This window comes from Corvus moneduloides, chromosome 4, assembly GCF_009650955.1.
Source record: "Corvus moneduloides isolate bCorMon1 chromosome 4, bCorMon1.pri, whole genome shotgun sequence".
In the NCBI taxonomy this organism is placed as follows: Eukaryota; Metazoa; Chordata; class Aves; order Passeriformes; family Corvidae; genus Corvus; species Corvus moneduloides.
Genome location: NC_045479.1, coordinates 11,609,508 through 11,631,417, shown reverse-complemented (window position 1 = coordinate 11,631,417; position 21,910 = coordinate 11,609,508). Strand labels below are relative to the sequence as shown.

General features: G+C 44.7%; 1 long non-coding RNA gene across 1 annotated transcript; it reads right to left on the bottom strand.

Moving 5' to 3' along the window:
• Nucleotides 1–3,763: 3,763 nt before the first annotated feature.
• Nucleotides 3,764–21,096, bottom strand: LOC116443450. Its single transcript, XR_004239909.1, has 3 exons — nucleotides 16,157–21,096; nucleotides 7,793–7,832; nucleotides 3,764–7,661 (listed from the first exon to the last, which is right to left on the bottom strand). It is a non-coding gene; the product is annotated as an uncharacterized LOC116443450 (long non-coding RNA).
• Between the last annotated feature and the right edge of the window lie 814 nt (nucleotides 21,097–21,910).

The following is a 21,910-nucleotide window of genomic DNA, read 5'->3' as shown; positions in this document are numbered from 1 at the left end:
GAAGATTTTTCTGGTTGCTAATGCTAAAAAAAACCTAAAAAACAGCATTTAGGTTTTTAGCCAGTTCTCTGTTGCTGGAGAGAGGTGTTCAACCCTTTGGGCTCTGTCCTAAAGCTCACTGAATTCACCCAAAGCTCAGTCATTGTCTTCAGTGGAAATGAAGTGCAGAGTCAAAAGAGACAGCTCAGGTTTATTTGCAGTAAGCAGGACTGCACAAACAGTGTGAGAAGTTTAGGCTGCACTTTAATTCACAACACAATTGGTATTGTCATGTAAACAGTGCTTGAACAGGAGATTCCTCAATGAAACTTGGAAGGAAGAAGTTGTGGTATTTGTAGCTCTGTTTCATTAGATGTACTGTGACTGCATCTGGGCATTGCAGTGGTGCCACAGGGTAGTATTTGTGTCATCAATGTGTTTTTGAGACCAAAAAAGAAGGTTTGGGTCCTTGTGGTTAACAGACCTCTCAGGACAGAGTAGCTGGCTGAAGTCCAGCATAGGCACCTGTATTTCCTTATTTAAATGTGCCTCTCCCTCCTGGCTGATGCTGTTTGCTCAGTGGTGTGTTCCACTTCCACACTGAAAGTGGTTTTTTTCCCCAGTAGCCTGCCTAAGCAGCTGTCAGCTTGCACTGGGGATACCTGGGTTTCTGGGGTGGGTGAAATGGCAGCTACTTGGAGTCCATGAAGTGCTATGAGTTACTTCAAGGTGAAAAAGCTCTCCAGAGACAGCAGCTCCTGTGCTGCTGGGTGTTCTTCAGCCTGCAAAGGGTCTCTGCTCCTTGATTTCCCTGTCCCTCAGGATGTGAGAGCCTTGTGGCTTTGGTGGGGTGGAACAGGACAGCTTTTCTACCTGTGTAGGTCCCTGGAGCTTTAGAAAAGAGGGCAGTTTTCCTCTGCTGAGCAAGATGAGGAGTAGAAAATGTGTCAGTCCCCTCCTGGGCTGGGCTGGTGTTGCCTGCAGAGTGCTGCTCTCCATCAGGGAGCTTCTGTGGCACTCTGGATTTGTAGCCATGGTGGCAAACACAGCTCAGCTGTGCTGCTTCAAAGCCAAGTGTCCTCACGTGGGAGAAGGGTTTGCTACAGCCTTGGTAATGATGCTTTTAATCTCCAAATAACACCCTCAGGAGATGTTGTCCCCTCCCTTCCCTGCTAAGCTTTGGAGAACTTGTGCTGAGGTGTCATCGAACTTAGGAATGCTTCAACATAAAAGATGTTTTTGGTTTATCTTGCTATATTTAGGCCTCACTTACAATAGGAGTACTAAACTTGGAATGTTTGGAGCATACGGGGGTGTTGGTATCTTATATTTAGCTTGATCTCTCAGTTATACAAGCATCTGTCACAGACATAGCAGATGGCAGAAAGCCCTAATAGGGCTCAGAGGGAAAAGAACCAAGATCTTGGTTATTTGGGACAGGCTATGTTCAGGAGTGAAAAACACCCATAAAACATATGTCTGTTTTCTGTGGGGAAGCAAGAGCTGGGCTCTGATGTGGCATGATCAGGGTGGATCTAGGAGAAGTAATTGCAACAATTCAAAGTCTGAAAGCTGAGCTGGCTCAAGAATGTCACTTGAGCTGGGGTGCCTTTTGGTTGTGGGGGCTGTACAAGGATGAGTGAAAACTCGGTCCTTAGGCCAGGGAGCTTTGCAACCTGTTGGCTCTGTGGATTTTGCTCTGTGGCTGCAGCTGTTGGAGCTGAGGTAAAAGAAGTGTTTGACTGGGAGTGTGGCTTCACAGCCAGCTCACCCCCACTGAGTTACGTGTGATGTGCTACCAAAAGGAGCAGCTCCTCTGCCTGCGCTCAGCTAAGGTTCCAAACAAGCCCAAATCCACTTGGGTGTTCTGGAAGCTGTGCTATGACTCATATCAGCTCCCCAAGCTTGGCTGAAAACTCAGCTTTCAGCTTCATCAGCCTGTGGATACAGTCACCATGGAGCTGGAATTCTGGTGGTGCTGGTGGAAAGTGGGGGAGTGGGAGAAGAACGGGGTATCCAAAGTTATGGGCTGGGCAAAAAGTGAGGCCCAGTCCTTTAAGCGGTGGCAGAGTCTCACGTGTGTCTCCCCCAGCATTCTCCTGGGGCTGCTGGGGACAGCAGCTGGACATGAGCCCAGGTGTGCCCAGGGGGCCAAGAGGCCAATGGCACCTGGGCTGTGCCAGCCATGGGGTGGCAGCAGGGCCGGGGCAGTGACTGTCCCCTGTGCTGGGCACTGCTGGGGCCACACCTCAGATCCTGGGGCAGCTCTGGGCCCCTCCGGACAAGAAAGGCATTGAGGGGCTGCAGCGTGTCCAGAGAAGGGAACTGAGCTGGGGAAGGGGCTGGAGCAGCAGGAGGGGCTGAGGGAGCTGGGAAAGGGGCTCAGTCTGGAGAAAAGGAGGCTCAGGGGGGACCTTCTGGCTCTGCACAACTCCCTGACAGGAGGGGGCAGCCAGGGGGGATCAGGCTCTGCTCCCAGGGAACAAGGGACTGGACAAGAGGAAACGGCCTCAAGCTGCACCAGGGGAGGTTCAGGTTGGACATCAAGAGGAATTTCTTCATGGAAAGGGTGGTCAGGCATTGGAATGGGCTGCTCTGGGAGGTGGTGGAGTCTCCATCCCTGGAGGTGTCCAAGAAACAACTGGATGTGGCACTTAATGCTTTAGTTGACAAAGTGGGGATAGTTCAAAGGTTGTACTTAATGCTTTTGGGCATCTTTTCCAACATTAATGATCCTGTGGTTCTATTCTGTGATTCTAAAGGTGACTGAGGTCTTGCCTTGGAAGTCCCAGAGCAGAGTGTGTGTGTACTAGGGGCTGGGGCGCACCTTGCTTTAACAAAAGAGGAATAACTGTCCTAGGAATGCTTTTCCTACTTCACATGAAGGTGTGTTAAGTGATTCATTGTGGCCATTTTACTTGTTCACAAAAATGCACTTGCTTAGACAGACACCTTGTATCATCAATTAGGATGAATTATGAATTAAGTTGAATTGGCTGAAAACTACCCATCTTTGCAGACTGTACCATGTGCTTTTTCTTCCCCAAGAAAATGCTTTCATTCTTTTGCTCAAAAGCAAGCAAACAAAATCCTCGTGATAAATTACTTGGTGTAGCAGATGTGGTCTGTAGTCACCAGGTAGGAAAATCAACCCTTTCTGAAAGGCTGAGGCCAAGCAGTTCAAGTCACCACTTCCCTCTGCTTTCAGTGCTGAACCAGGGAAGGGACACCAAGGGGAGCAGAGGGATGGAGCAGCTCTGCTGGGAGGAAAGGCTGAGGGAAGTGGGATTGTTCAGCCTGGAGAAGAGAAGGCTTTGGGGTGACCTCAGTGTGGCCTTGCAGTGCCTGAAGGGAGCCCACAGGAAAGATGGAGAGAGACTCTTGGCAAGGGCCTGGAGTGACAGGACAAGGGGCAATGGCTTCACACTGACAGAGAGGGTAGGGTTAGGTGGGATACCAGGAAGAAATTGTTTCCTGTGAGGGTGGGGAGGCCCTGGCACAGGTTTCCCAGAGAAGCTGTGGCTGCCCCATCCCTGGCAGTGTCCAAGGCCAGGTTGGATGGGGCTCTGAGCAACCTGGGGTAGTGGGAGGAGTCCCAGTCATGGCAGGGGTTTGGAATCCCTTCCAACCCAAACCATTCTGTGTTTCTGTGCCCAGTTCACGTGTGTCCCCAGTTCTGCTGGAAGGAGGGAATTGGTGTGCGTGCAGTGGGAGAAGGAGGTACTGTTTGCAAGCTGCTGAGAGAAGCTTAAGGACTGGGGGAGGTGGGGAGGAAATAGGGAGAGAGGGGAAAGGATGAAGAAGTGCTGAAGCTTTCTGTGTACCTGTTTACTCGAAATGTGTGGTGGGAATGAAACGTTTTTAAACAAACAACTTTGCAGCCAATAGAAACGAATCAGTGACTATAATTTTCATAGAAGTGCTTCATTTTCTATCTGGCTTGTCTCCAGGACTTAATCAAGGCTTTCTTGGAAATGTTGGGTTTGCAGTCAGTATGAATGCATCTCTGAGGCAATTTTTGGTTTGCTGCTTGCTTTCTGTGCAGCTGCAGGGATGTGTTTAAGTGAGTAGGATGCTGCTCTCTGTTCTGCTGATGGCACGTAGCTTTTCCGTGCATAAGTTAGTGGGAACTGAATCCCAGGAGTAGTATTAGCTCCTCAGAGGTAATTGAGCTTTTGTGCAAGTCCCAGCTACTGGTTTTGAGAGTAACTTCTCTCCCGAAGTGGTGAATGAAGTTTTAGGTGCTTACCAGGAAAGGTGAAAGTTGTCCTGGTACACAGGATAGATTTGCAGTGAGTTATGTGAAAGGTGAAACTCAATATTGATGAAGGTTCTTCCATAGAGAAGTAAGGTTTTCCACTGGAAGGACCTAATGCACTGCCCTTTCACATTTTAATGTGCTTTGGAATAAAAATGATTCATCAGGCTTTCTTGCTGCCAGTCAGGTGATAATCCCAGTTAGATAATGCTGAGTGGCATTGTTCTGGTGCAGACAGAAGACAGGGCAGCACTTCACTCTCCATTCCCTGGTGCATGGAGCTGCCATCTCTGCTGGTGATCAGTAATGCTGCAGAAATAGCTGTGCCATTGGTTATAGCTGCACCTTGCAGACAGTGAGTATTTGCCCAGCAGGAACTGATTGTGTGCGCATTTCCAGGTAGATTTGAGGAAATGCATGGTTTAAACTCATACCATCTGCTAATTCAGGTATCTGAGAGAAGCATTTAAAGCATACTTTGGTGTGGACTTACAAGTAAAAAGAACTTTCTCCACCCCCCCAAAAAACCCAAACCAAAACAAAAACACCCGAAAAACCAACCAAACCCCAAACCTGGCACATTCTGTAATCCTGGATTGTTATAATATCTTTCTTTGTTTTCACTGGGTTTGCCTCCTCAATTGATAGAACACTGCTTCTTCCAGAATATCCCCTTACTGAAGAAAACGTTTTTAGCTGACCCCAAACAGTTCAGCCAAAGGAATGTTAATAAAAGGAGTTATTAATAATTCCTGCACTGAATAGACTTTAACTTCGACAGGAATACTGTTTCAAGACACAGCAGCTCAGCAGCTCAGCCTAAGGACAACAAGACATGTTTATTTTGTAGCTGATTCCACGGTTGGAGTTCAGTTACATCCAGATGCTTTGAGGAAAAGTAATCAAGTAATAGGGGATGGAGGCAGTCAGGGGGAAGTCTGATTTTATTTCAGACTCCAGACCATCTGCTTTCAAAAAAGGCATTGCTCTTAGATGGAAGATACCTTTTCTTAATTATTTAACTTTCTAGGTACTTTTTTTGTTTGTATGTTGCTCTACTCTAATGTGTTCTTATCAGCATGTAAAGTTCCTTTTTTTCCTGAAGGCTGCTGGATGCTTGTGTCAGACATTTTTGTTCTTGTGGAGGATAAAATAGTCACTTTTGGGGAAGTTCAAACTGATGCAGATTATTTAGATGGCATTGAAGTCCTCAGACTAGCAGTGGAATGTTGCTGAGGATATGTCTGGATCTAACATTCCCACCTTCAGAAGACAGGGTAGATGCCAGACACTTGTCAGCCTTCTTTTCTTGAAAAGAATATCCTCATTCTCTTCCCACTCCTTTCCATGAGCAGGCAGGAAGGAGGAAGCAGGCAACCACAGGCTGGTCATGCTCACCTTGATCTGTGGAGAAAGTGATGGAGTAACTCACCCTGGAAGGTATTTCCAGGCACAGGAAGGTGATCAAGAGGAGACTGCATGGATTTACCAGAGGGATGTTGTGCTTGACCAACCCAGAAAACCTTCTGTGGGGAAATGACTGGGTTGGTAGATGAGGGGACAGCAGTGGACATTGTCTACCTGGACTTCAGTAAGGCTTTTGATACTGTCTCCCTCACAGCAGAGCAGATTGAGGGTGGGGTAAATCAGGAGACAGGGGACAGGCTGAAGGGGATGGTCAGTGGCACAAAGTCTAAATGGAGGCCTCTGACTGGGTCCAATCCTGTCCAACATCCTCATTAATTATCCGGATGATGGGGCAGAGTATTCCCCCAGCAGACAGAGAACTGGGAGCAGTGGCTGGTGTCCATGGGGGCTGTGCTGCCATCCAGGGGAGCCTGGGCAGGCTGGAGAAGTGGGTGGCAGGAACCTCCTGGAGTTCAGGAAGGAGGAGTGCAAAGTTCTGTGGACCTGGGGAGGAGGCACCAGTATTTGCTGGGGACTGAGTGACTGGGAAGCAGCTTGGCAGGAAAGGTCCTGGCAGGCACCAGGATGGATGTGAGCCAAGTGTACTCCCATAGCAAAGAAAGTTAAAAGTATCCTGAGCTGTGTTAGGACGATCATTGTCAGCAAGTCAAGGGGCTGATCCTTCCCCTCTGTTAAGCACTGATGAGACCACACCCGGAGTATTGTCTTCCCTTCTGGGTGCCCAGTCAAGAAAGACATGGATGTGCTGGAGAGAGTCTGATGAAGGGACTGGAGCATCTCTGCTGCGAGGAAAAGCTGAGAGTGCTGTAACTCTTGAGAGATCTTACCAGAATTATCTGATGTGGGGAGGTAAATAAGATGGAGCCAGGCTTTTTTCCATGGTGCTCAGCCACAGGACCAAAGGCAATGGACACAAACTAGAACAGAAACTGTTTTTTTGGTTGGGTTTTTGCTTGTTTAGGGTTTTTTTTAAGTATGAGAGTGACTGAGCGCTGCCACAGGCTGCCCAGGGAGGTTTTGGAGTTTTCATCCTTGGAGATATTCCAAGGCTGACTGGTCATGTTCCTGGGCAGGCAGCTGTGGCTGGCCCTACTTGAGCAGGGGTGACCTCCAGAGGTCCTTGATAACTTCAGCCTTTCTGTGATCAGTAGTGAAAATAACCTCTGGGTTTCTTCTCAATGCATTGACACAAGGGCTAATCTGGGAAAAGCTTCTGCTGAGGGTGATTGTATTTAACTCTTGAATGTCTTCCTAATTTTTCCATATGGTTCTGCAGAAAATAAGCCTGAAGGGACTCTTGTAGCACTCGCTCTGCCATTGTCACTGATGAAAGACAACGTTCAGGAATATACTGGAAATAATGACAGGAATCACCGTTTTATAAATAACAACATGACCTACATCCCTGTATTAGACATCTCTTTAAACCTCTTTTCTTCCCTTTAAGAAAAGACTGCTTTATAAAATGCTTTTTATGTTATTTCATACCTCTCAAGAGGCTGTTTTCCAAATCGTACCATTAGGACATTTTGGTTGACACTTGTGCCACTTTTTACACTTAAATTCATCAGTTTTAGTTGTAGACTCCCATTTTAATTCTCCATCCTGTGTCTGCCCCGTGAGAATCCCAAATGCCTGGAGATGGTTGTTACCCTTCCTCACTTGAGAGTCTGCCTGTGTAATGCTGCAAGATGTAGATAGAGGTGGGTAGGGTTTAGTATCTCTCTGGTGTTTCCGATTTTTGGAATTGGTAAGGTTGTTATACTCTCCTACACAACCTGGCTGAAGACTCATTTGGTGGCTGCATCATCAAACTGGTTGCTCTGTGTATTTCTCTTTTTGGCTTTTAGTGCTGTTCTCCAGCAGCACCATTATCCACTTCTCCTTCCTGCTGCATATCCACCTTTTTAGGCCTTTAAATAGATCAAAATCCAGCTCATTAAAACAATTTGTGAAAGCATTTGGTGACATTCACTTCATTCTGTCTTCTTGAAGTCTGCCAAAAAAAAAAAAAAAAAGGAAAATTCAGAGTTAGAGAAGCAGTCAGAGAGTCAGAGCTGCAATGTGGGTAGGAAGTTATATGTACATGTGTGTTATATTTGTATTCATGTGGCTAATGAACAATACCTGAGGATCTGAGTTGGCCAGGGCAGCAGTCATGTTGATTCTGTTGTTGGGAGAACAAATGACAGAGAAAGCATTAATCTTGCTTATATTTCTCTCAAAGAGTCTCTGAAGTCATTTTTGTATCCCTTCACTGTACTACTTGAGTTTTGGGGGTTTCATTTTTGTGTGTCCTGTGAATGCCATCTGTGCATTATTGTGAATGATAATGGGGCCCAGGCTACAAATTAGTTCTAAACTATTAGATCAATTAATATTACTTAATAATAGAACCATAGAATCACGGAATTGCCTGGTTTGGAAGGGACCTTAAAGATATCTCATTCTAACCCCCTGCCATGAGCAGGGACACCTCCCACTGGACCAGGTTGCTCAGAGCAAGGTATGATCTTCTTCCTAGCCTATGAGCACTGCATTTGGCTCCCTCTGGTTTTTTACAGTCAGTTGAGAGGAAAAGGAATTGCTGGGCGTGATTCACTGACAGCCTTAAATGTTGACCTGACAGTAAGGGGATCGTGCTGCAGAAATACCAGTTTGACCCCAGTGACTGTAATGGGAGTTCAGATCGCTGGCTGAGTTGTTCAGTGAGTCCATAAAACACTGGAGACAACCAAGGTAACTCCAAGCCCTAGGCTCTAAAATCTGTGAGAGATTAGGCACAGGTCTGATGGAGATTTTCAGCTGCCTGAGGAATGCCAGTGCCTTTGAGCAGGCCCAGGTGACCTATCAAGTACCTGGGAAGCTCTAGAGCACAATATTTGAAACACCTGCAGAAGAGCCTGTGATTCAATTGATGTAGGGGTATTTCAGAATCATCTTTCAGGTTTTAAGTATATTTTTATTTTTTTTTAGTCTCTGTATAAATATCAGAGTTCTGTTTGGCTCGTTCTTGATGGTTCATTGCTAACTTAAATAGATCTATGAGTGCATTGCTACATGGAGTTTTTTAGGGATAGATCCACCAAGTGAAAGGCACTGAAGTGCTCAGTTACTCCTTCAGCTGGGGCCACAGAAGGACCTGGGATGGAGTGGGTGGTGAGATGGAGAGGGTGACATCGTTTTCTCTGTTCTCTAATTCCCTTCTCGTGAATTGTGTTAATGTTGGATCTCACATTTTGCATGAGTCAGGAGTGCTGTAGTGGTAAACATAAGCTTCTAGTCAAGCACAAGCGCAACAAGAGAGAGGATGAAAAGAAAATGTGGAAAAAAGCACTGTAGGCTCAAGTGGGGATGGTAGAAGGGGGGAGTGTGATGGTTCTGTTCTCTGGCCTTCCAGAGATCTCCATGGAAATGAGTCTACCAAGATAAAAAATAAGAAGGCTGAGCTACATGCTTTATCAAAAATACACCAGATTGAGGTGGAAGAGAGCAGTTCTTAAAAAAAAAGAAAGAATATTTTTGTCAAAGATAGGGAGGTGGGAGGAAAGTCCAGTAATGCTTTGCAACTTAGTAGTAACAAGCACCCACAGGAGCAAAATATATCTGTGTGCCACTGTGCCTGAGGAGGAATGAATGTGTGAGTGATTGTATGTAATGGAGGGGTTGTATCTTTGAGCAGTTGGACAGAAGGGGTTGTTCTGCTGCCTATGAATGAGCAATTTGGTTTTCTAACCCTCTTTTTTTTTTTTTCCTCTTGCCCTTTGGAGCACTGGTAACCACTGAGTTCCGCTGGTGGCTTCCGTGTGTGAGGTGGCCTCACACAGATGAAGGCATTAGAATAATTGCTTGCACTAATCTTGTAACAAAGGATTGGGAGGGCATTAAAAAAATGTGTTTGGGGAAGTGTAGGCCACATGCACCATCACAGCCACGAAGGTTAATCTGAAGTTTTTGTTGTACAAGAGCAGGATGTGATTGGGCAACCAGAGGAACACCCCTGTGTGAGACAAACAAAACCTGCTGGGTTTTCTGGTGATGTAAAATGAGTTCCCAGCAAACAGATTTATGTGCAGTCAGCCCTTATCTACTAAAGCATGCACAACACATGGATGCAGGCACCCACTTCCCACTTTTCAGTACCCCTGCAGAAAATCAGTATTTCTTTAACATTCGTAGAATCACAAAATGGCCTGGGTCAGAAGGGACCTTAAAGACCATCCAGTTCCAGCCTCCTGCCATGGGATGGAGCAGGGAAGCCACAACTTCTCTGGGAAACCTGTGCCAGGGCCTCAGAACCCTCACAGGCAACAATTTCTTCCCAATGTCCAATCTAAACCTGCTCTGTGTCAGTGTGAAGCCATTCCTCCTTGTCCTGTCACTCCAGGCCCTTGCCAAGAGTCTCTCTCCATCTTTCCTGTGGGCTCCCTTCAGGCACTGCAAGGCCACAGTGAGGTCACCCCAAAGCCTTCTCTTCTCCAGGCACAACAATCCCAGTTCTCTCAGCCTTTCCTCCCAGCAGAGCTGCTCCATCCCTCTGCTCCCCTTGGTGTCCCTGCTCCAGCAGCTCCCTGTCCTTCCTGTGCTGGGATCCCAGGGCTGGATGCAGCTCTGCAGGGGGATCTCAGCGGACCAGGCTCTGTGGCTCATGTGCTTCCCACATACTTGCATCAGTGGGAGCTTTCTCCCTGGTGGACTGTTCAGTGGCTTCCTTCTTTATGGCATCAGTGAAAATAAACTTAACCTTTATCCTCTAAGCTCACACGGCTCAAGGTGTATCAATAACTGCTGTGAAGCTGCTTGGGGGGTTTGTTTTGTTTTATTTTTTCTCTCTGCCTTAAGAAAAAGAGGGTGCTGTGTTATGGAACAAATAAAAGGGGCTTTTTTACCTAGCTGGGAATGCTGCTGTCCCCCACTGATGCAGAGGTAGGAAACAAGTGTGGAAGGAGAGGTACTGATGATTGGTTGGAAGTTGGAATGTCTTATCTCAGAAAGAGCCCAAGGCTCTCTGTTAAGTTGTCCTCACCTCTGCATCACTCTGAAGTCTTAAGAATCTTAATGCTCATATTTTAAGTCCAGGAGTGTTTTTTACAGACATTTACACTTGCTTTTGCCAGAAGATGTAAACAGCACGGTCTTGAAGTCCTCTGTGCTGACAGAGAGCCCAGCCGAGCAGATACTGATCCGAAGGGAAGCCTTTGGATGCTGCTGCACAGCAATATAGGAATATCAGTTCCCCTCATGTCTCTTCCATGGTGGGAGAAATGCATGTGGAATATTCCTTCTTGCTGTCTTTGCAACAGATGGAAAGCACACAAAGAGAAAAGCATGATTTTTAGATCTGTATTGGGGGTGGGAAAGTAATAACTTGGAGGACAAGCCACAGTCATTGTCACTCCAGGAGTTTTCTGTTATTAATTGTCAGCTTCTGTCCCTTATTTTTCCCTAATAAAGACTCCAGAAGGCTTTTCCACTTAGTGAACAACCTGTTCTACACCACAGGGAGTAAGGAAGATGAATTCATCTCTATCTCAAATTTGGATGAGGAAAGAGTGGAACATTTGGTCTGTAGTGAGGGGATGCAAGCTGCCTCTTCAAAAATGATCTTCCACAAACTCCAGTTAAGTGGAATGCTGGGTTGACTGAAGTTATCCCGAGACTGGAAGTCTGTGTGTGCATTTTCTTTCAATTTTAAAGCTGTGAGGTTCACGCCCAAAAGCACAGAATCTTAAAAGCAACATTTAAAAAGTTTGAAGCACTGTTTGAGACACGGTGTTTGTTCAGGCTTCTCTTGCTCTTGCCATCTAGGCTGTATATTCTGACCCTGCTTGAGCATGGAGGTGGGACCAGATGACCCACTGCGATCCCTTCCAAATTTACCGATTCTGTGATATTTGTCCGTGCTGGTGACATGACTTCTATTTCTTCATAGTTTTTTGATGGGTAACCTTAAGAAAATATGCTGCTAATGGTCATACCGCTCATTTATCTCAGTCTTTAAAGAGAAATTTCCTTCTTTACTACTTTTTCTGTCTGTCCATTCACATCCCCTGTGATGCCTACTTGGCCCGTGCACCTTTCGAGGAAGCTGTGGTCCTGGGGCAAATTCAGCTGCGCCAATAATCCATTAATATTGCTGGTCCTTAAGCCTGTCTTAGTCTTGCTGTGGCCTGTAGTGCTGTGTCTTCATGAACAGAGGGGTTTTTATCCCTGAAAAACACCAGCTGTGTTTCCTGGTGTATCAAATTAGCAATAATTTACTTAGGGAAAACATCGTGAGTTACAAAGCGGGATTGTGTCTAATTGCGCTGGCCTTCTTCCATCTGGGATTTCACCAGCCTTTTGCCTGTGATCCTTGTTGGATCAAAGCTTCCCTCTGAAGTGGGAAGGACTGGAAAATGGCAAGAGGGAGGAGGATTCCGTTCAATTCTCAATATCCTGAACTAAAGCACCCTGGTGGTGTCACTCTGGTATCCTGAACCTGAAAATGACGGGAGTCCGGTCAACTTAAAGGGCAGCATCAAATTCCAGATCTCTGGAAGGCCCGGCCAGGCACCCAGGTACTGTCCCAGGGCTTAGGGTAGGCATCCTCATATGTTAAATTTGCCTATAGAGTGGTGAATGTCCTTCCACTGGTCTGTTTTGTACCGTGAATATAACTGATTTTAGCCGTGCTTAGAAAGCAGCTATTGGCTGCTCTTTAGATCCTATTTATGCTCTAAATACCACGGATAAGTGCTTGCCATTAACAGGAAAAATATACTCTGTTTTCTCTGAGCGTTTAGAAGTGTGTAGGTGCTCCACCTGCACCCCCTCCACTCCCATTTTTGAGTCCCTCAGCATTTGAACACTGAACTTTTGGGAGTTGTGCTATAATTCATGTCTCCTTCTTCCTTACAGGCTATGGGCTCCTACATTTCCAATCCACAACAGTGGAGTCTTTCTTAAGAAAATCCAGAACCATTGCTAAATGTAGAGGTAGGAATGTGCAGGAGTCTAATTCTAGTCCAGCCAATAATATTGCTGTAAACAAAATGTATCTAGTAATTATCAGGATATTCTTATCATAAGCTTTAGAGATCTCCTGAATTAGCTATTTAAAAAGAAAAAAAAAACAACCCAAAACCAAACCCAAACAAACAAACCACACACAAAAAAACCCACGAAAAAACCCACAAAAACCCCAAAAAACAAACAAAAAAACCCCCAAAACAAAACACTGTGGTCCCTTCTAACCCGGCCCATTCTGCGATTCTTTGAGCTGTTTTTATTTCCAATTCATCATAAAGGTCAGGATTTTGGGCGGAGGGTGGGTGAGTTAAGGTGAGTTGGGCTTGCCTGCCTGCCCCCTGTGGCACCTGCAAGCCCTGAGCCAGCTGACACTGTTTCAGTGCAGAATGCAGAGACAAAAATCAGAGGATGAGCAAGCCCTGGCCTGTGCCCTTTGCATGTAATCCACCTGTCCAACAGCACTGACGTCATCTCCTGGAGAAGGAACCGAGAGGACCTTTGGTGTAGAAACCTCCAAGAGTTCAGTATAGTTTGTTGGATGGGGTCTCCTGCCCTTTGATGGGAGCTAAGATCAAGGTCTTTGACATATTTAATACCTTTTACATACATAGCAAAAATTACATTTGGAGAGAGTCAGTTTTTGAAATGTGAGCATTGACTTTTTCAGTGCTCAGTTCCATTTTAGTTCCTACACAGACCCTGTCGTCTTTCCCACATTCTCTGGCAAGATGAGGGAGCTCAGTGCCTGGCAGTGAGTGTTTTATTGTCTCCAGAGAAGGTGGGCTGAGGGAATGCTGGGGAGTGATTGGGAGATGCCATGAAACACAAAGGGATGTGCAAGTACTGCAGAGCTACGTGCGTGGTAGTGGGGCAGGAATTTTTGAGAGATCCCATGAAAAATGCTGCACTAATGCAGAATGGGAATGCTGGAAGAGACAGTGAAGTGAAGAAAGTCAGTTTTCCTACAGATTGCAGACAGTGGAGATGGGTTCTAAGGTCTTGTGGGACAGAAACCCTTATTTTTAAAATGAACTGAGCATGGTTTGTTCTAAAAACAATTAAGATTCATGCTACAGGTTCCAGCAGAATGGAAGAATTTCAAAGCAAACGAGTTAAGCTGGGAAGAAGAAAAGTAGGATGAGAAGGTGTAACAAACACTTTTCAGGGCTGCATGACAAATGTCTGCATCATCTGTCTTTTTGCTTTAAATTCTGTCATTTCTGTGTTGTCTCCTGAATACCAGCATTAGGAAAGAAGAGAGTTACGGTGTAAGTGCTTGGGGTGGGTGGGTAATACTGTACTGAAAAGTTCCACAGGGAAATTTTGTCTTTATTGTTTGCATTACCATATTACCAAAAGGCCTTTGGGAATCAAAATATTATTTTTTAGGCCCTATGTGGCAGAAGTTTCTCCACTATAAGCAATAACTGTATAAAGAAAAAGTGCAGTGGTAGGGAAGATAAGAACTGGAAGCAATACTAGGAAAATCTGTTATGCATATTAATATTGCATAGAAATCCTGTTAGGAGACGAAATTGGATTTTAGAGTATTTACTTCAGAAATAAAAAATGCTGTGCTGAATCTGTGGAGATAGCTTTAGAGAATTTAGCTTTCTGAGCTCTCATTCTTCTTTAATGCAAGAAATACGCTATTGGTGCAGTTCCTGGGCCCTGTAGACTAGGGACTGCTGATGGCATCCTAGAGAAACTTCCTCATGTCACTGGAGGAAACTGGAATTGTGGGATATGCTGGTAAACAGGTAAAGAAAAAAAACAGGCTGGGAAAAGGTTAGTGACTTACCACAGAACCACTGGCATCTATATAGGTCACATTCCAATAGGGTACCTGGGCCGCTGGTAAAGATTCCTGAAGGGAATGGATTGCAGGTACTACAATCTTTAGTTTCAGCACAGCCATGATCTCTGTGGAAAACCTGCCTTCATAATACATGAGAGTTGTATTTAAACAGCCAGAGTGAGATACTGTTCCATCATGAAGTTCAACCTTCTCCCTTCCCAGAATTCAGAGGATGCTGGATTTCTGAAGGGCAGAGCAAGAGGGGCTCCTGAAGGGAATGTGTAGCTCCAGAAGTTGTGGTGGTCTGGCTCGTGCCATGCACTGCGGTACTTGCAGGCAGCACTGGGTGTGCAGCTCCTGGAATGTGCTTTTTCACCTACAAGCAGCTTTTTTTTCCCCTCAAAAAAAGTCCATTTCAGCCGTGTCTGAAATGAAGCTCTGACATCTTGGTCACAGCAAAGCATAGGCATTGTTCCATCACAACTGAGCCTGCCTGCTGCTGGATTTGGGTTAAAATTCAAGCAACCCGGAAATGACATTTATCCATTCTGTAGATTACATGGTTGTGCATTTGTCCCTGGGAAGAGAAGGAATTGTCCTTCCTGATTATTTAGTTGAATACCCCAGTTCTTTGACTCCTTTCTTTAGCAACAGGGCAGGACCGTTCCCGTAAATTTAAGCAGTTGTCATGTAAAAATCATGAGGAAGTACAGGCAAGGCTTTGTGGCCTGCACTGAGTGGAATATGATCACTGTTTATTGTATTGACATTTTGGAAGAGGTTTTGTTGTCTAATGTGGTTGCTGATTGATGCTGGCATTAGTGTATGATTGCCTGTGAAGGTTTTCTGTCGCCACAAGATCTCAGAACAGAAAGTTATGGCAACAAATTTTAGAGAAGCAAAAGGGTTGGCCTCATGAAAAAAATACGAAATAAGGCTGGGGTGGTGGTTAGATGGTGATGAGAAAATCTTATGGACTCCAGTTTTCAGGAACTCCTGCACCTGTTTCTCTGGCCAAAAATGCACAATATAAAAGAGAATTGGGGAATCTAGTAAAACCTCTCTGTTTAAACCCTTTCTGGGCATTGCTTCCTTATCTGCTTCCCTCGTGAAACCAAGGCTTTTACTTTATTAGGGATTATGCCTAGATAAAGCTGTATCTGTGGAAAGATATTTTTTCCTCTTTCTTGACTTCAAACCAGGAATCTCTCAACAGAGACCCAGGAATAGAGAGTCTGCTGCTAAACCCCTCCTGCTGTAGTGTGTTCATAGGAGAAACTTGTTGCCTTTCCCACTGGTGCTCAGGAGAGATGATTTGCCTTGTAACAAGGACTCTGAAAAAAAATTTAGAATGTGGTATTACCTTTATTATAATTTTCTGTTTTGTTTGGGTTTTTTTTAATGCTACATTAGTGTGTCTATACTTATATCTATAGAATATATGCAGTTCATTTTGTAGAAAAGAACACTGCCTAGGGTTGACCCAAAAGATCATCTGTTTTCTCCTTACATATGGTCTTTCCAACTTGAAATGTTTTGTATTTAAGCATCTTAATTTGTTGAGAGTTGCTTCAGCAGTTGTCCCATGAGAGCATTTGGAAAAAAAATTTTTGAGGGGAAATTTGAGCTGCAAAAAAGTCAGTTCGAGGTTAGAAAACAAAGAGACATTTCACCCTACTTACCTTTCCAAAATGCTTTGTATTTGGTTTGCGTCAGTTTCTGTCCCCAGTAGCTGGTACCTTGTCCTTAGAGCATTCCCACATGTGGAACAGGCAGTAAGGTTGTACAGAAAGACAGCAAAAGTCTTTAAAAGGCTTAAAAAGACCTTTTTAAAAAGCTTTAATAAAAATATAGGATGGGCTGTAGTGATGGGGTGCAGGCTTGTTCAGCCACATCCACTGATCAGTGAGGGGTTACATTTGACTGGCTCTTCTTTGTACCCTTCTATGTCCTATTTTCTTCCTCCCCCCTTGTTTTGCCCTGACCCACTAAACGTTCCTTAAGTTCAGTCCCTCAGGCCCACCTCAAATATCCTCAGCTGTCTTATTCCTCTTGTTTCCTCCTTCTTATCAGTTACAAATTCCTCTCCAAAGCTGTGCCTGACAATCCTTGGTGGTCCCATCAATTAATGGCTAAAGACTTTTGCCCTTTCCCAGTGCCTCTCTCCCTCTCCTGTGCACGTGGCTTGTGCCCTCTGCATGTTCTTTTTTATAAATTTCTCCTTCATTTCATATTCCTGTGGGAGGGAAAGGCTCCTTGAGTGGATAATGAAGCAGAGGCCCCCACCTTCCATATACCCTTGGAGTGGTGCCTCCAGTCTTGTACTGGAGGCTCAACTCTGGATGTAGCACTTGAGTGCTACAAGAGCTGATCAAGGAGGCAGAACTTGTGTTTCTGCCATTTCCCCTTCATTGCAGTGATTAAACATGTGTTTAATATGGCACTCACAGCACTGCACAGCATGGGCAGTACTCCAGCATGTTGTTTGCTTGGCTATCTCGAAACCTGTCATCATTCCTGGAACAGAATTCATTTCTGAAGCAATGCTCTGGGCAATGATTCTGATGCTGTTACCCTGAACACAATGGCCAAAGTCTAATTGTGGTAGGAACAAACTTTCAAAAGGAGAGTTCAACAACACTAGGACCGCACCTGTTGTATACAATCTCTTTATTTCACCTGGATAGAGAGATTCAAGTCCTTATTACTTCCCTGTTTACACATTATTGTTTTCAGTAGAAAATGGCTGGAGATGGCCTAGCACGATCCTACTGAGAACAGTGGTGCAAAGATATTTTCTCATCAGCACAGAGGGACTGGCTCTGAATGGGAGAGCACTCCTGAGATTAGAGGTCTGACGGATGGTTGTCTTTCTCTTCCACACAGATAATAAACCTGAGGTAGAACCACCAGTGCAGATTCAGAGACTAAAATCTGCCCTTTGCCACCATGTGCCTCTTAGGGGCAGAAGGCAGCGTGTTCTCCCCGTGGAAGGAGAGGCAGAACTGTGTTGCCAAGCTGTAACAGAAGAAGAGCTGTAATGAGCCTAAAAGAAGTTGGGAGAGTATTAACTTACACAAGTGACCAGAATCTGTAACTGATATGGAACAAACAGCATCTGTGTCCTCTCCTTGCTTCAGGCCCAGCAAATCTCTTCACTCTCATAGCAACAGCCACACTGAATAGACCTGCAGGAGCTTTCATCACTTCTACCAATATGTGACCCTTGTCCTGCTGCTCTTGTTAGCAAGGACTCTGTTTTCCATCACCTCTCTTCAGGCAGGTTGGACTGCCCCTCATTCTTTTGATGAACTTATCACACCCTTGGATGACAGGCCAGCTAGAGGCGCAGAAATATGGGAAGCCAAATATCATCCAGTGAGCAGAATAAACACATACAAGAGTCAGGAAACTGACTTTGACTTCTGAAAATGTCTCTATTTAGCAGGAAGGGGGAGGATCTGATATCCAGCTTTCAAAGCCACGTTGCAGAAGGGGGTCAGAAGGGGTCAGTCTTCTTCCCCTTCCAGGGAAGGCTTCTGGAGGTTGGGAAAGAAAACTAGATATGGTCTGCCTGTAGGTTCTCTTGTTGGTTTGGAAGGCTGTGGCTCCCTGTGCTTCTCCTGCACCAGAACTTCTCTGCCTTGCAGGAGCTGAGCTGGGAGTATAATTTGTTTTAAATAGTGTCTCCATTTCTCCTGCAGCCTCCCTTCAGGCACTGAAAGGCCACAGTTAGGTCACTGTTAGGTTCTTTGGTCTTGCCCATTCCCTTTCAGGGTTACATCAGAGCTCTTTACCTTGGACTAAAAGCATCAGGAAGAATCAGGGTTTGTCATAGTCCAGTCCACTGTTCCTGTATAATCTCTGTGTCTAATAATCATTCCTGTTCTTATCCCAGTCTGTGGGAATAGGACTTTCCTGCTGCTGCCCTCGGTTTCCAGGTAAGGAACTCTTGTACAGAGTAAAGAAAAGATGCATTTTTGAAAGTCCAGAGGCTCTTTGAGTCTTTAAAGGCATCAATTCTATCCATAAGATTGGCCTTCAAAAGTGTTTCAAGCATCCAAGAGCATCAAATCCAGTGAAAGACAAAATGGTTTAAATTTCAAACTGGCCAAGTGCTATATGAAGATTCCAAAGTCTTTCAGGTGTTTCAAGCCTGTGATAACTGCTTAGAGATTGCTTGGAGCTAATTGATTGAGAGTTAGGTGCCTTTGAGAATCTGAAAGCACCTTGACCTTATTTAAAACCATATATCCTGAGCTGACACTTGTATGTAAAGCCATTTGGGTCTTCACTGGATGAAATTCAAACAGAAAATAACAAAGCAAGGTGCCACATGTCTTAGTAAAAGTAAGGATGCCTTCAAAGACGGTTTATTTTGTGTTCATTTTCCTATAAATGATAAGAAATATTAATTAATGTTTTACTAGTTCAGCTACTATATTTTTTTTTCTTGGTGTATTACTGTCCAATCAGAAGTTTTTTGAAGAAGCAATAGTTCACTTGGGAAAAATCTGTTCCATTTTCAAGAGGAGTGAGACTAAGAATTGCTCTGCTTTTGAAACCTTCCCCTTTTGTTAGTGAAAGGTGTATTTATACTCTAAATCTTTCTTAAATTATTTGATGCTTACCTATAGGGTTTCTTATACTGGCATAGCTATATCTTGCAGCACATTTGAGAGTAGTAATTAAAAAAATGAATTTTAATCAAAAGGAGAGAATCAATTCTGCATAGTCTGACTTTTATTAGCATAGTACTCTGTATCTGGCATCACCTTTTCAGTGATAAGTCTTTATGCCTTTGTCTCACTGTGGTGACAGCTTGCCATGTGATTTTTGTCTTGCTATAGAGAATCAGAACCTGCTGGTGCTTCATTTGTACCCTGAGAGCTCTGGAAATTTTTTCTACCCTTCTAGCTCAAGGTTGCTCCAAGTGCATTGCTGATTGTATTCTGTTCTGTTCTGTTCAAAGAAATCAAAAGGAAAACTTTGCAAAGAAGATTTCTTGGTGGGTCTCATCAAAAGTTTGTGCCCTGTTGTGCTCTGAGTGGGTAGATTCAAGTTTTTTCCTTTATAAACTGAACTGAATCACACCTGACTGAGGTTATTCCACAAAGCTGAACCACAGTGTTGCTTGTATGGAATATTGACTCAAGCAAGTGAAATGCTCTTATGGAGCTCTGGAAGGTGATCATCCCCAAACCTGAAGGGTTCCAACTTAATTTGAAATTGCTGAGTAGGATTTGTGTGATGCCTTCCCTTCCAGGGCATGAGGAGGAGACAAAGCAGCTGTACTTGCACAATAGTTCTGCAAGGAGGTTAATCGTTCTGATTTATACATTCCAAGACTGCAGAAAGACTGGTTTGGATTGACTTCCAGAGTACCAGTAAACAAGGCTGTCTCTTCTGATTTCAACTTACTTTGAACAATGTTTTCCTTATCAAAACTAGATACCATCAGATAGAGTCTCTGGGGTGAAGAAGGGAAACAGATTTGCGAGGCATCATCATCATCTACTGTGCTTTGTCACGCCAGGAGGGAAGTAGGAAGAGGGGGTGATAAGAAATTTATGTCTTGTATTTTATTACTCATCCAAAGTCTTCAATTATTAGCGCTGTGCAAATGAAGTTGTCTTGGATTGTCTGACAGATCTTACGATAAGCTCCTTAACAAGACAATAAAACTGGGAAGATGTCAATTGGGTAATTAGCTGATAATCAATATCCAGCAGCTGTGATGAGATGGCAGGCAGATATCAGGCTCTGCTCAAGGCTTTGGGTGCTTTGTTGGTTCAAGTTTCAGGGAAGATGCTGCCAAAACATTAATAATTGCATTGTGTGACAAGAATTGGGATAAAGGAATAGCAGCCTAATAGTGACATTAATCTAAACTGAGTATGTAGAAATCTTTTCTCCTACACAAATCGTTATCAAGTGGTTGATCCTGGCAATTTGAGTTTTCTCTTGACATGGGCATTAGGCAGGGAAGATATGAAATGCCCCAGGTAGAACCTTAAATTCCTAAATCTCCACGGAGCCAGGGATATCAGCCCATGTTACTTTAACTATTTAATTATAACTTAATGGATGCAAAGCTGATTGGACCACTCCTTTACTGTCTCAGAGACAACTGGAGCAGGATTTACTTCATTTATCTGTAGACATTGACAGCAAAGACTTAGACATAGTTCTGAGCAACGTATCTCAACTGCAATGATATCCAGAAACAAGGAGCAGGAGTTGTCTGGTGTAAGGAGCTGTTCACATTCTGATGGAGATGAGGTGCATCCTGGCAGTCTCTGGTTCTGTTCATTACCCCTGGAAGTCTGGATGGCCACATCAACTGCCTGAAGTTCAGAGATATGAACCTTGCTGTGACTGACTGCACCACAGATATCAATGAGAGTAAGAGCTGGCTTGGAGGGAGTCTGTCTGTGTGGCAGATCCAATGGCACAGTTATGTTTTGCTTAACAATACACAGCTGGAACTTTGCTTGGTGAAATTCATCTCATTCCAAATGTAACTTGGAGATAGACAAGGGAGAGCAAAATTTGGCCATGGAATCATAGAATGGACCTTACAGATCATCCAGTTCCACCGCCCCTGCTGTGGGCAGGGACACCTCCCACTATCCCAGGTTGCTCAGAGCCCCATCCAACCTGGCCTTGGACACTTCCAGGCATGGGGCAGCCACAGCTTCTCTGGGCAACCTGTGCCAGGGCCTCAGCACCCTCACAGGAAACAATTTCTTCCTGGGATCCCATCTAAATCTCCTCTCTGTCAGCGTGAAGCCATTCCCCCTTGTCCTGTCACTCCAGGCCCGTGTAAAAAGTCCCTCTCCATCCTTCTTGTAGGTCATCTGTTAACTCTCATTACCAATCCATGAAGATCCCAATATGATTTCCCTATATGATTTTCCATTGTGCTCCACTGCCCTGCGTTGGTGAGAAACACACAGTATCGTGGACAGGACAGGATATTTCCTCTGAAAATTAAGGCTGAGCCCTTTTCTTGATTTAACCACCTAAGAATGAGTTGGGTTTTTTTGGGGTTTTTTTGTTTGTTTTTTTTTGTTTGTTTGTTTGTTTTGTTGTTTTTTTTTTTTTTACAAAATTCCTGAATGCCACAGAATTCCCTTCCATCCTAGCCAGAAGTTCAGGGAGTTTCTGGACTTGTGTGAGGTAATGAAGCAGGCTGCAGGAGACAGGGTGGGCAGGCTGTGCCAGAAGCATTTCCTTCTCACGTAGCAGAGGGGGACATTAAAAAATGTCTCCTGCAAGTTTCTGCCCTTGCTAAAACCTCTCCTGAGGGCTGTGCTGTGCTGCAAAACACCTCAGCAACTTCTCTTCTTCCCTACAGTTTGTGTCAAGCCTGGCTTGCACTGGCCTACTCAAACCAGGAAAGGGTGACCACTGCTTTCACAGAACCTCCCAGT